This window comes from Strongylocentrotus purpuratus, unplaced genomic scaffold, assembly GCF_000002235.5.
Source record: "Strongylocentrotus purpuratus isolate Spur 01 unplaced genomic scaffold, Spur_5.0 spur5_scaffold_15, whole genome shotgun sequence".
NCBI classification, from domain to species: domain Eukaryota; kingdom Metazoa; phylum Echinodermata; class Echinoidea; order Camarodonta; family Strongylocentrotidae; genus Strongylocentrotus; species Strongylocentrotus purpuratus.
In genome coordinates this window covers 12,312,812-12,322,412 of record NW_022145600.1, presented here as the reverse complement: position 1 = coordinate 12,322,412, position 9,601 = coordinate 12,312,812, and positions in this window count along the sequence as shown.

Genomic DNA, 9,601 nt, shown 5'->3' with positions numbered 1-9,601 from the left:
CAATGTTTATGTCAGAAATAAATCTTAAATTGGTTGGCCGAATCACTGCACATCTATCCCCTGTGAAATATGTTGTTTATTTGGAGTGTTGATGAAACCAAGAGCATGTCAGCAGTTGTATTTAATGTACCTTTAAAAATCTCTGAATTTGCATGTAATACAGTTATAGCGAGTGATTAGCCTGATATTTCTCTGTATCCGTTAACACAATGATTCATATTTTGGCTTTATGCTAGTAGACTTAAGTTCTATTCAACGTGCCTCATAAATGCTTCAGTAGAGGTGCAGAAAAGTAAAATATTCACCAAAATAGTTGTATTCACATGGTTATTAATCTTTTTTGATGCGTTGCTATTTCAATCTTGAAAAAAGGCCCCCCAGGCAAAAGTGATACAAAATGATTTCGACTTTTAACATTTTGCTTCCATAACGAAGTTAGCCTATAGCTATATCAAACATTGGAAGCTTATATTATGTTGATAATTACAAATGTAATTTATATATAAAGATGTATGTACGTAAATAGAGTGACAGGGACACAGACAGTCAGAGAGACAGATAGACAGACAGCGACAGACAGACAGACAGAGATAGAGAGAGAAGGGGGGGGGCCAAAATTAACCCTTGTAATGTCATAAATTTTACAACATTTTTCTCAAAAATAACGCTTGTGACAAATTATTAATGATAGTACTATTTTGTCATTAAAAAAACCTTAATATTATTAATGAACAAGATATTAATGCCAAAATAACAGAGCAGCTCATTAAATACCCTTTCGGGGAATGTTTTCCTGATCTCGTTGATTTACTATAATGGTACATGGCCATACTCAAGCAAGTGTGGTATTTTGTCTCACCTGCGTTCATTTCTCATTCCTCGTTGTTTACAATAAACAACCCACCTTCGTCCCGTGTTTATGATCGAGGACTCCGATAAGAACGGACCTTGCTTCGAAATCGGGTCAAATTGGAGGTAGATTGGTCCTTGCTCCTTTTTTCTTTTTTTCTATTTTATAGAGAGAAGGGGATGGAGCTCTGTGAATATAACGTAAAAGGCTGACGTAGTTTCTGTTGATTCTCAGTCTTTTTATCAGTTGCTACTGTCATAGTAGTAACGGTAATAAAATTGCTTACATAATATAGCGCCCAACCAGTTACAAGATAACTCGCTAACTGGAGGTGATGCATGAATTTCGTTCCTCAATGTGTTGTTAGTCGCTCCTTCTTGAACGAGATTTTCCTTCGAGACCTTTTACAAGTTGCAGTCGTTGTCGTTGTTCGAATACATAATTACCCGTGTTTATTCATGGAGATGTTGGCACTATATCCGTGGTGATTTTTGGTGAGTTAAACCGTTGTATATTCCTTGCAGACATCCCTGATCATGTCGTGGGGAATAACAGTTCGGATTAGATTCAGTCTTTCAAATTATAAAGGCAAGATCATATTGACACAGTCTGTTGAATGTTTCACATTTTTGATGAGCATGATGACTTAATCATCATTTATCTTTAGCAATAGAGTTATTGTCTAGCGATGATTTCATTGCGGGCATTAGCCGAAAGGAGATGTGTGTGGGGGGGGGGGGGGGGGGGGGGGGGTCAAGTCGGCAAATTTGGCATAGCTAGCCAACATCATGAAAGAACCTACCATTTCTGTTTAATTTGTCAGTACGTTGAATTGGGCTGATCCCCCTTTACCAACACACATACACGCGCACATATTTTAAAGGGTGCCTGTTACACAAAAAACCACTTTTTAAAGCAAAAAGGCTGATAAATCATTTGAAATTCAATCTATGGCTTTCTGTATTAGGCCTCCAGCTGCATGCGATTTTGAGGAATGTTTGCTTTGTGTAACACGCACACATCATCAATTCGTTGATTCTCTAATAATCCCATTACAAGTTATATGTTTGGAATTGTTTATAATCATCTTTCTTCCATCTCTAAACTACTCCGGTTCTTCTTCAATCTCTTATGACGTAACGATATTTATTGGCTATCTTATCTTCAGCGCGGTAGCGATGAATAAGATTCTTCTTTCAGCGGTTCACATAATACACATCGTCGATCTCTTGGAAACCATACCTCTAATATTTATCTCAAAGGTTCCTTGGAATGAAACAGGGGCCACACGTGAGCTAGAGATTAAGAATAATATTCAAACATGATGTATCTCCTCCCTCTAGCTGACTCCCACATCCCATCTCATCTCTTCACAAATGATATCAGTGATAAGCAGGTAATTTGTTTCGCTTAAAAGTGATCGTCTCTCAAAGCCCATGTCAGAATTTGCAAGCATGTAAAATCCCTTTGGTCAGATCTCTTTGATTTTGATGATGAATTGCGTTGCGCCCCCAATCCTTGACGACTGTCAATTTTTTCTCCTACAAAAGAGAAGACTTATATAATTAAAGTAACGATGAAAAATAATTAATATGACCTGTTAGCCATCTAGATCCCTTTTCGTTTTTCTTTGCTCTTTTTAATCCATTCCGGATTAGCAATCTCGAACCAGAGAGGGCCATACAACAGAAACAGAAAGTGATAAACAAGGAGGAAGAGGCAAAAGCAGGCCAATGAGTACCGGGGTCCCCTCTCGCATTAAAAGGGGAAGCATTAAGCCAATTTCTTGCAATCTAAGGGCATACCGAAGGCCATTATTCTGACTCTAATGAAGCCGAGCTCTAGAAGTCATTTTTTAATGATATTGCCAACGGAGAAGGGGGAGGGGCAAGCTAGCTCCGCCCTTTGCCTGATACTTTATTGCGTGCAATTGCTCTACTGAGATAAGGCCGATAAAAGCCTTTAATATAGACCGTTTGAAAGCCTCAAGAATAAATTTGTCACATTTCTTTGCTCTTCAAATTAGTTGATCAAGGCCGAATACGCTATACCTCTACAGCAGTACGATTTTGCAAAGCTATAGAAAACCACCCATAACAAGAATAGCCATAATCATGTTTGATTTCCTAATTAATGTCACACACAACACTGTACTTGGCCTTTAAACATACATCTCTTCGTAATCGTGATTGCTCCGCCTCCTTGGGTCGTTACTCGAGATACATGACCGCCCGTAAATCCCTTGTAACTACAGCGGCTTGCCGCAAGATGATTGGCAGGTGTCAGTCATTCCATCTACATCACCACAGGACCTGGAAATGTGAACGATCTACCTTATCATACAAATACATATTGTTCAAGTGGGTTTATAATTCCAGGTACTTTCCCCATTAATCGCGAAAGCATCTCCGAGATTCCTGGTTTACGATAAAATAATGAAAGGAAAGTTGCTCCCATGTTCACCAAAATGTGAAGATATAAGCAGATAAGCAACATTCAAGAACTGCAATCAACAAAAAATAAAGAAAGCCGGCCAATCTGAATGCTAGGCCTATGTGTTTTATGTCAATCTCTGAAAATGAATACTAAAAACGGTGTGTATATTTCCTTTTAAATAAAATATAAACATGTAGGACAAACCATATTATACAAAACTTTAACAAAATGTATTGATTTTGTTTGCAAAGTTCGACTATCGTGATGTCCATAAATTGATTATTCTTTTTATTTGATTCTATACTTTAACTTTTCATCAGAAGCTTTGTTGATAGTCCGAATATTGCATTTTAATCGTTACTAATTATTCACAAAGAAATGATCATTCGAACTATAAAACCTAAACTACTATAAAATAGAGTATCGACCGACATAACGTGATGAAAGACTACTCTTTTTGGTGGGAAATATTAATTCATGTCTGCTCCCCATGCAAAGGCCCGAGGATTGACGGCGTTTTCAAAATGGTAGCTTCTTCACTTTTAAATTTTGGATGCACCCTTTTCAGTGTTAGATCCAGCAATATACAAATTGATATACACTATTTTGAAATTAATGTCACGTTTCACTCAGCTCAGTGAGATAACATTAAATTGTTGGTTTTTTTTATAGTGAGGGTCTCTCAGAATATTGAAAGGATATACGAATCGTATTATTACGCGTGGTTAGAGTAGATACAAAGTATGACAGGGTATCGGAGTCATAATATCTGAAAGGGAAGAAGAAGAAGATGGTATTCTTTGATTTCTGACATAAAAGGAGAAGGCGAAGGATACCGGATCAATGCTTGCCATTCTCAGCCATTGGTAGAATTCAAGTATACGTGAATCCCTGGGGAACCAATGGGTATCGATGTTTACTTCATTGAATTTCAATTACTTTAAGCTCAGCTTAACCATGTTTTCATCCCAATCCCACCCGCAAAGACTAATATTGGTCTGGAAGTCGTAAATATGCCATAATACCAAATCAAGCAACTACAGCTTTTCTTTCTATAAATGGCTAGGAGTAGGTAATGATTTGCCACCTTTTGTTCCGATAATTGCTTTCTTTTCTAACCTTGTTTGCACATGATTTGGTCGTCTAAGTTTGAAGGTGTTTCAGGATTGCTTTCCCGTGTTGGATATAAGGAGCTTGCCCGTTTCCCCTCGCCATAAGTTTTCGTTCAAAGAGAGGGTGTGTGTACAACAATTAGTAATTCCTTGCTTAGGATTAATCGATTTGCCTTTGAAATCGGGATATCGATCTCGAGGGGGATGGGGGAGCGTGGGCCATTGAGGGGTCCAATCGTTACCATCTCAGGATCAAAACCTCTTCTGCTTCGTCATTTCAATTATCTTTGAGTGAAGAAAAGGCGAGAACCAGGGGTATAGGTCTGTTGTCATCGCAGCAGTGGTCTTAGTACGGAGCAACGAGGCATGTTGGTCGTTCATTATCGATACCGTTCGAATTCGAAGGCTGTCGTCTGCGTTGTACCAGACTCCGCCAACCCAATGTACGGAATTTTATCTTCAGTTTATCAACTTTGCAGCTATTTACATTAAGAGTGGAGGTAAGCTAAGAATTTCGGGTTGCCAATGTGCCTTATGTAGTTGTTTTCAATACACCTTCAAGCCCGGGTGCTTGATGTATAGGCTATACTAGCTAGCTTCTGCGCGGCTTTAAAAAGTGCAAATCACCCCGGCGTTTCGCTTGTTAGCGGAATTGTAAACTGGCTCGGTATCATTGACTATACACGTATTTGCCGAGATGACTTCATATTATCGATTTGTTTAAACCCTGAAAGCAAAACATTAAACTCATTCATATTTTCTATGTTGCCAAGCGCGCCGCTGGAAAAAAACATTTAGATGGTATCATGGTATTGGTACACTGTTAGAAATAATTATTAGCTTCTTGTGTCATTCTTAACAAATGTTATGCGAGTGGTGCAAAGCGCTTGTCTCTGATACTTGTGTTTACTCTGTAAGTATATGTAAATAATACAATAATAAGGATACTAATAAAGATTCATTTAGAACGTGTATAGGGTCAATATAATACTTTTAAAACAGAGTTGATATGTTATGAATGGATGCTATTTTCTTCTAAACACATCTTAATGATGAAATCTAACGAATTATCCCTCATTATATTAAACGTTTGTATATGTGCGTTTGACCCTCATCCGGATTTTGTCTTATGTCTGCAAATAGCACCGTGTGAAAATGCTTGCGTTCGCAACAGGACAATATTACATTGAATAAACCTGAACGCTTTCATAGTTATTATATCGCAATAATGACAGTAATAATATTCCTTTATTTCAAGAAAAAACAACGCATCATTGCTTTCATTTAATCGTACGTCGTCTTTATCAACGTCATGATTCCGTTTTGTTTCTTCGGCCCTATACAATGTTATATAAACTAGTATACAAACCTATTAAAGGTACTATGTCCCTTTTGCAGCCAACCTCAAATTATGTAGAACTTTGCAGGAATTATGAATATGTCATGTATGTCCTTTCTGTGAAATTTAAACGTTAGCAGTTTCCTAATATTCTAATTATGCAAGGAAACCCGTTTACTTGCTAGACTTCACTGTCAGACACTATTGGGTGACTGACTGGCTTTTTTTCTTCTTTGGTAATAACATACATAAAATGAGCTGTAAAGGGTACATGAGCATTTGTCTACATCAATAACCCTCTTCTTGTGATGGCCAAAATTAAACTGATTGAATCTTTGCGCAGCATAAAACGTATCCCATTCGGTACAATGGTCTGAAAATCAAGACTATTACTTATTGGCTCTATAGCCCTAAAGTCGATTTGACAACTAATAGTCATTATTTTCCCACTTGAAGACATTTTCAAGCCCCATCTTTTTTAAGGAAGTTCTAAATTAGTATTATCTTTCAAATGCCGTTGGAATCTAACCTTTTCATTTTTGGGGCCTGCAAATGGGACATAGTACCTTTAACAGTAATCAGTCAAGTCATGTAAAACTATAGTGTTCTCCTATATACCATCGTACAACAGTTACTGTGGAATTGCCCCCGAAATGACCAGTCATGGTTATTTTTAGAGGTCAACGAAGAATTTTCTTCTTCAGTTCGGCAGCCTAATAATAGTATTCGTAAATAGCGCGTAAGTGAGGGAGGGCCTAGTAGACTTTATTCACACATAGAAAGTGTTTGCATTTACATACTAATACCCTGAAATAGTCGGGTTATTGCCTTAAAGGATAATGCCGTCATGGAATGGGAGATTCTAGAACAGTTGATGGCTAAAAGGTAACCCCGATTTCGTATAAAAGAGCTGTATAGGGGGCCTACAGAACCTTCTATTTGGATAATAATTTATTAAATTAATTGATTAATGGAGGAACTTTAAATGGAATGTATTGCCTTGAAATCAATTTTTCAAAATATACTAAAACGTTTTAAACGCAGTCGAATGTAATGGTATACCCCATTTTTAATGAGCTAAACAAAAGTAATGCACGCATTGTTTTTTCTTTTTATAGAGAGAGAGAGAGAGAGAAAGAGAGAGAGAAGAGAGAGAGAGAGAAAGAAGGCAAGGGGTGGAGAAAGGTAATTGATAAATAGATAGGTAAAGAGACGGAGAGAGAGAGAGAGAGAGAGAGAGAGAATTATGGTCAACACATTAATACACAGGGTCTAGTACACACAATCGTCAATCATCTTGTATACCGATACGGGAGTTCATAATGTTACCATTCCGAACTTATGCAAGTACTTTCCAGAAGGTACTAACTCATATTTCTTTCCTTTAATTTGCAAATAACATACTGACTTTCGACTTTTCTGTTATATTAGCTGTAGGACAAATAATCATGACTAGTCTTGAGACTGGAGATAGTTAAGCTAGAAAGAGATAGAGAGAAAGAGAAGGGGGAGTGTGGGGGGCCCAGAAATAGAGACACACTTAAACTCCGTCTTGAATCTTTATTCAATCGACATTGCTATATTATAGTCTCTGCTTGGTACTCAAAGCACGACCAGATCTCTGCTTGGTACGCAAAGCACGACCAGATCTCAGGCTAGAGATGTAGTCAAATATCAAATATTGACTTGTAAACAAGTCGCGTTTACTTTACTCTCACCCTTTACATTACAAGGTTAATTCATCCCTTAATGAAGCTTTCAAGAGATTGATAACAAGGTCTTGCTCCTCCCAGTAAATCATTCGTTAAAGGCCCGGTCACACAGAGGGGACGCATGGGGAACGCACGGCCAGCGCGTTGGAAATTTGCAATTTGGGCCAGTGCGTTGTCGTTCGCTAGGCGTGCGTCATCATTCGTTACTCGTTCGTCGAGCGCGCTGGACCAACGCTGGGCCAGCGCTTTGCATTCGCTGTGTGCGTCGGTTTTTTTTGAGCATGCTCAAAAACGTGCGCCGAGCTCGACGCATGAATGTATACGCCAAAGGCACGCCAGACATGCGTGGAGCGCGCTAGACCAGCGCCAGGCATACGCGGAGCACACGCCCTGTATACGCACAGCGCGCTAGCTACACGCTGTGCATTTTGTGTCAGCTCGCTAGCTTTTCCAAAATTATGACAAAAGTCATAAGTCGATTTCCAATGCGCTGGCCGTGCGTCGTAGAACGCGGTGCATGCGTGGACCATTCGTCCAGCGCGCTAGCAACACGCTGTGCATTCGTGGAAGTTGTTATCATGTGCGTTCTGTGTGCGCCCTGTGTGCGCCCTGTGTGCGCCCTGTGTGCGCCCTGTATGCGTCCAGCGCGCTAGCAACACGCTGTGCATTCGTGGAAGTTGTTATCATGTGCGTTCTGTGTGCGCCCTGTGTGCGCCCTGTGTGCGCCCTGTATGCGCCCTGTATGCGTCCAGCGCGCTAGCAACACGATATGCATTTGGTGTCAGCTAGCTGTAGCTTCGACAAAAGTTGGGCGCACGACAACGCAATGGTCAAAATTGCAAATTTCCAATGCGCTGGCCGTGCGTTTCCCATGCGTCCCCTCTGTGTGACCGGGCCTTAAGAGCGTCTACTGTCGAAAGCGCTGGTATTCTTTTAATGCTTATTGCTTGATTTAGTTAATCTTTGTAGAACATTCAATTACTGGCCAGAAAATTGTGAATAGCATCTTTATTCCTTAAAAAAATGTGCGATTTTCGGGCTGACATGCGAAGACAAAAGATCACGTGACTTTGTAACTGTACGTCCGATTTTCAATTTAAAAAAAAAAATTTAAATGCGTAAAACTCGAAAGAAAAAAAGTCATGAAAGGAAAACTTTATATCTGCCGCGATTCCGGAGTAGACGCTAAATCACTACAGTGGGTCAAATTGTCCTCCCCCAGTTAAGATAGGGTTAACCCGTTCTTGTAAATCATATATAGTTAAAGATGCTTTTCATTAATTCTATCAAGACGGTGAACATTATTTTATAGTTGATTTTCAATTGATAAACTCTATCAAAGTTGATATGTATTTAAAGACGGAGAGAACTCTGTAAGGATTAGTACGACCGATGCTGTGTAGACCAGGCACTGTTATATTGACTTCCAAATTTGTAAAGGGGTCAATCGTTGAAGTCGATTATGTGCAAAGAACATTCCGATACCAATCCAACTCGGAGAGGGTACAGCCCCGCATCACTTTTTGTTTGTTCTCATTTTTAGCCTCAAATTGTTTGGTCAAAAAAAGGGCAGGCGAACTTCTGAAAGTTGTTAGATTATGTAACGAAACACCGTTTTGTCTTGAAGCACTTCGTGAAGTAATTACCCTATGCAAAAATGCCGAAAATCATGTCGGCAGCTTTGAAATCACGAATCGAGTTGCTTATGAGCTTAATAATGTTGTTTTGGTGGGTAGAATGTGATAACAGAATGTTATGTTATATAAATATTGCTCAATATTAGCTGAACACCTGAGACTATTTGCTTAAGTTGAAAAGGGTAGATAGGTGCTTCTTCGCAAATCAATCGATCGCGGCCTGCTTGTCCATAAGAGAACAATATGCTGGGTCTAGATGTTGGAATGCATGACTGCTGGTAAGGCCTTAATACCGTGTCCTTTGATTGTCATGTTACTGGCCAGTTCCAATTCTAATCTGTCCTCTCCCAAAGACAATCAATAAAAAGGGGTTTGTTTTTAAAGGGACCGGTCTGCAGGACTAAATTTCACACGCGATTATGTTCCTGTAAATGTATTTAGGCCAAAGAAATTTGTGAATTTTGACATTTTTACTTTACCTTCACAGGACAGGAAGACATTTAAATCATGTTTCA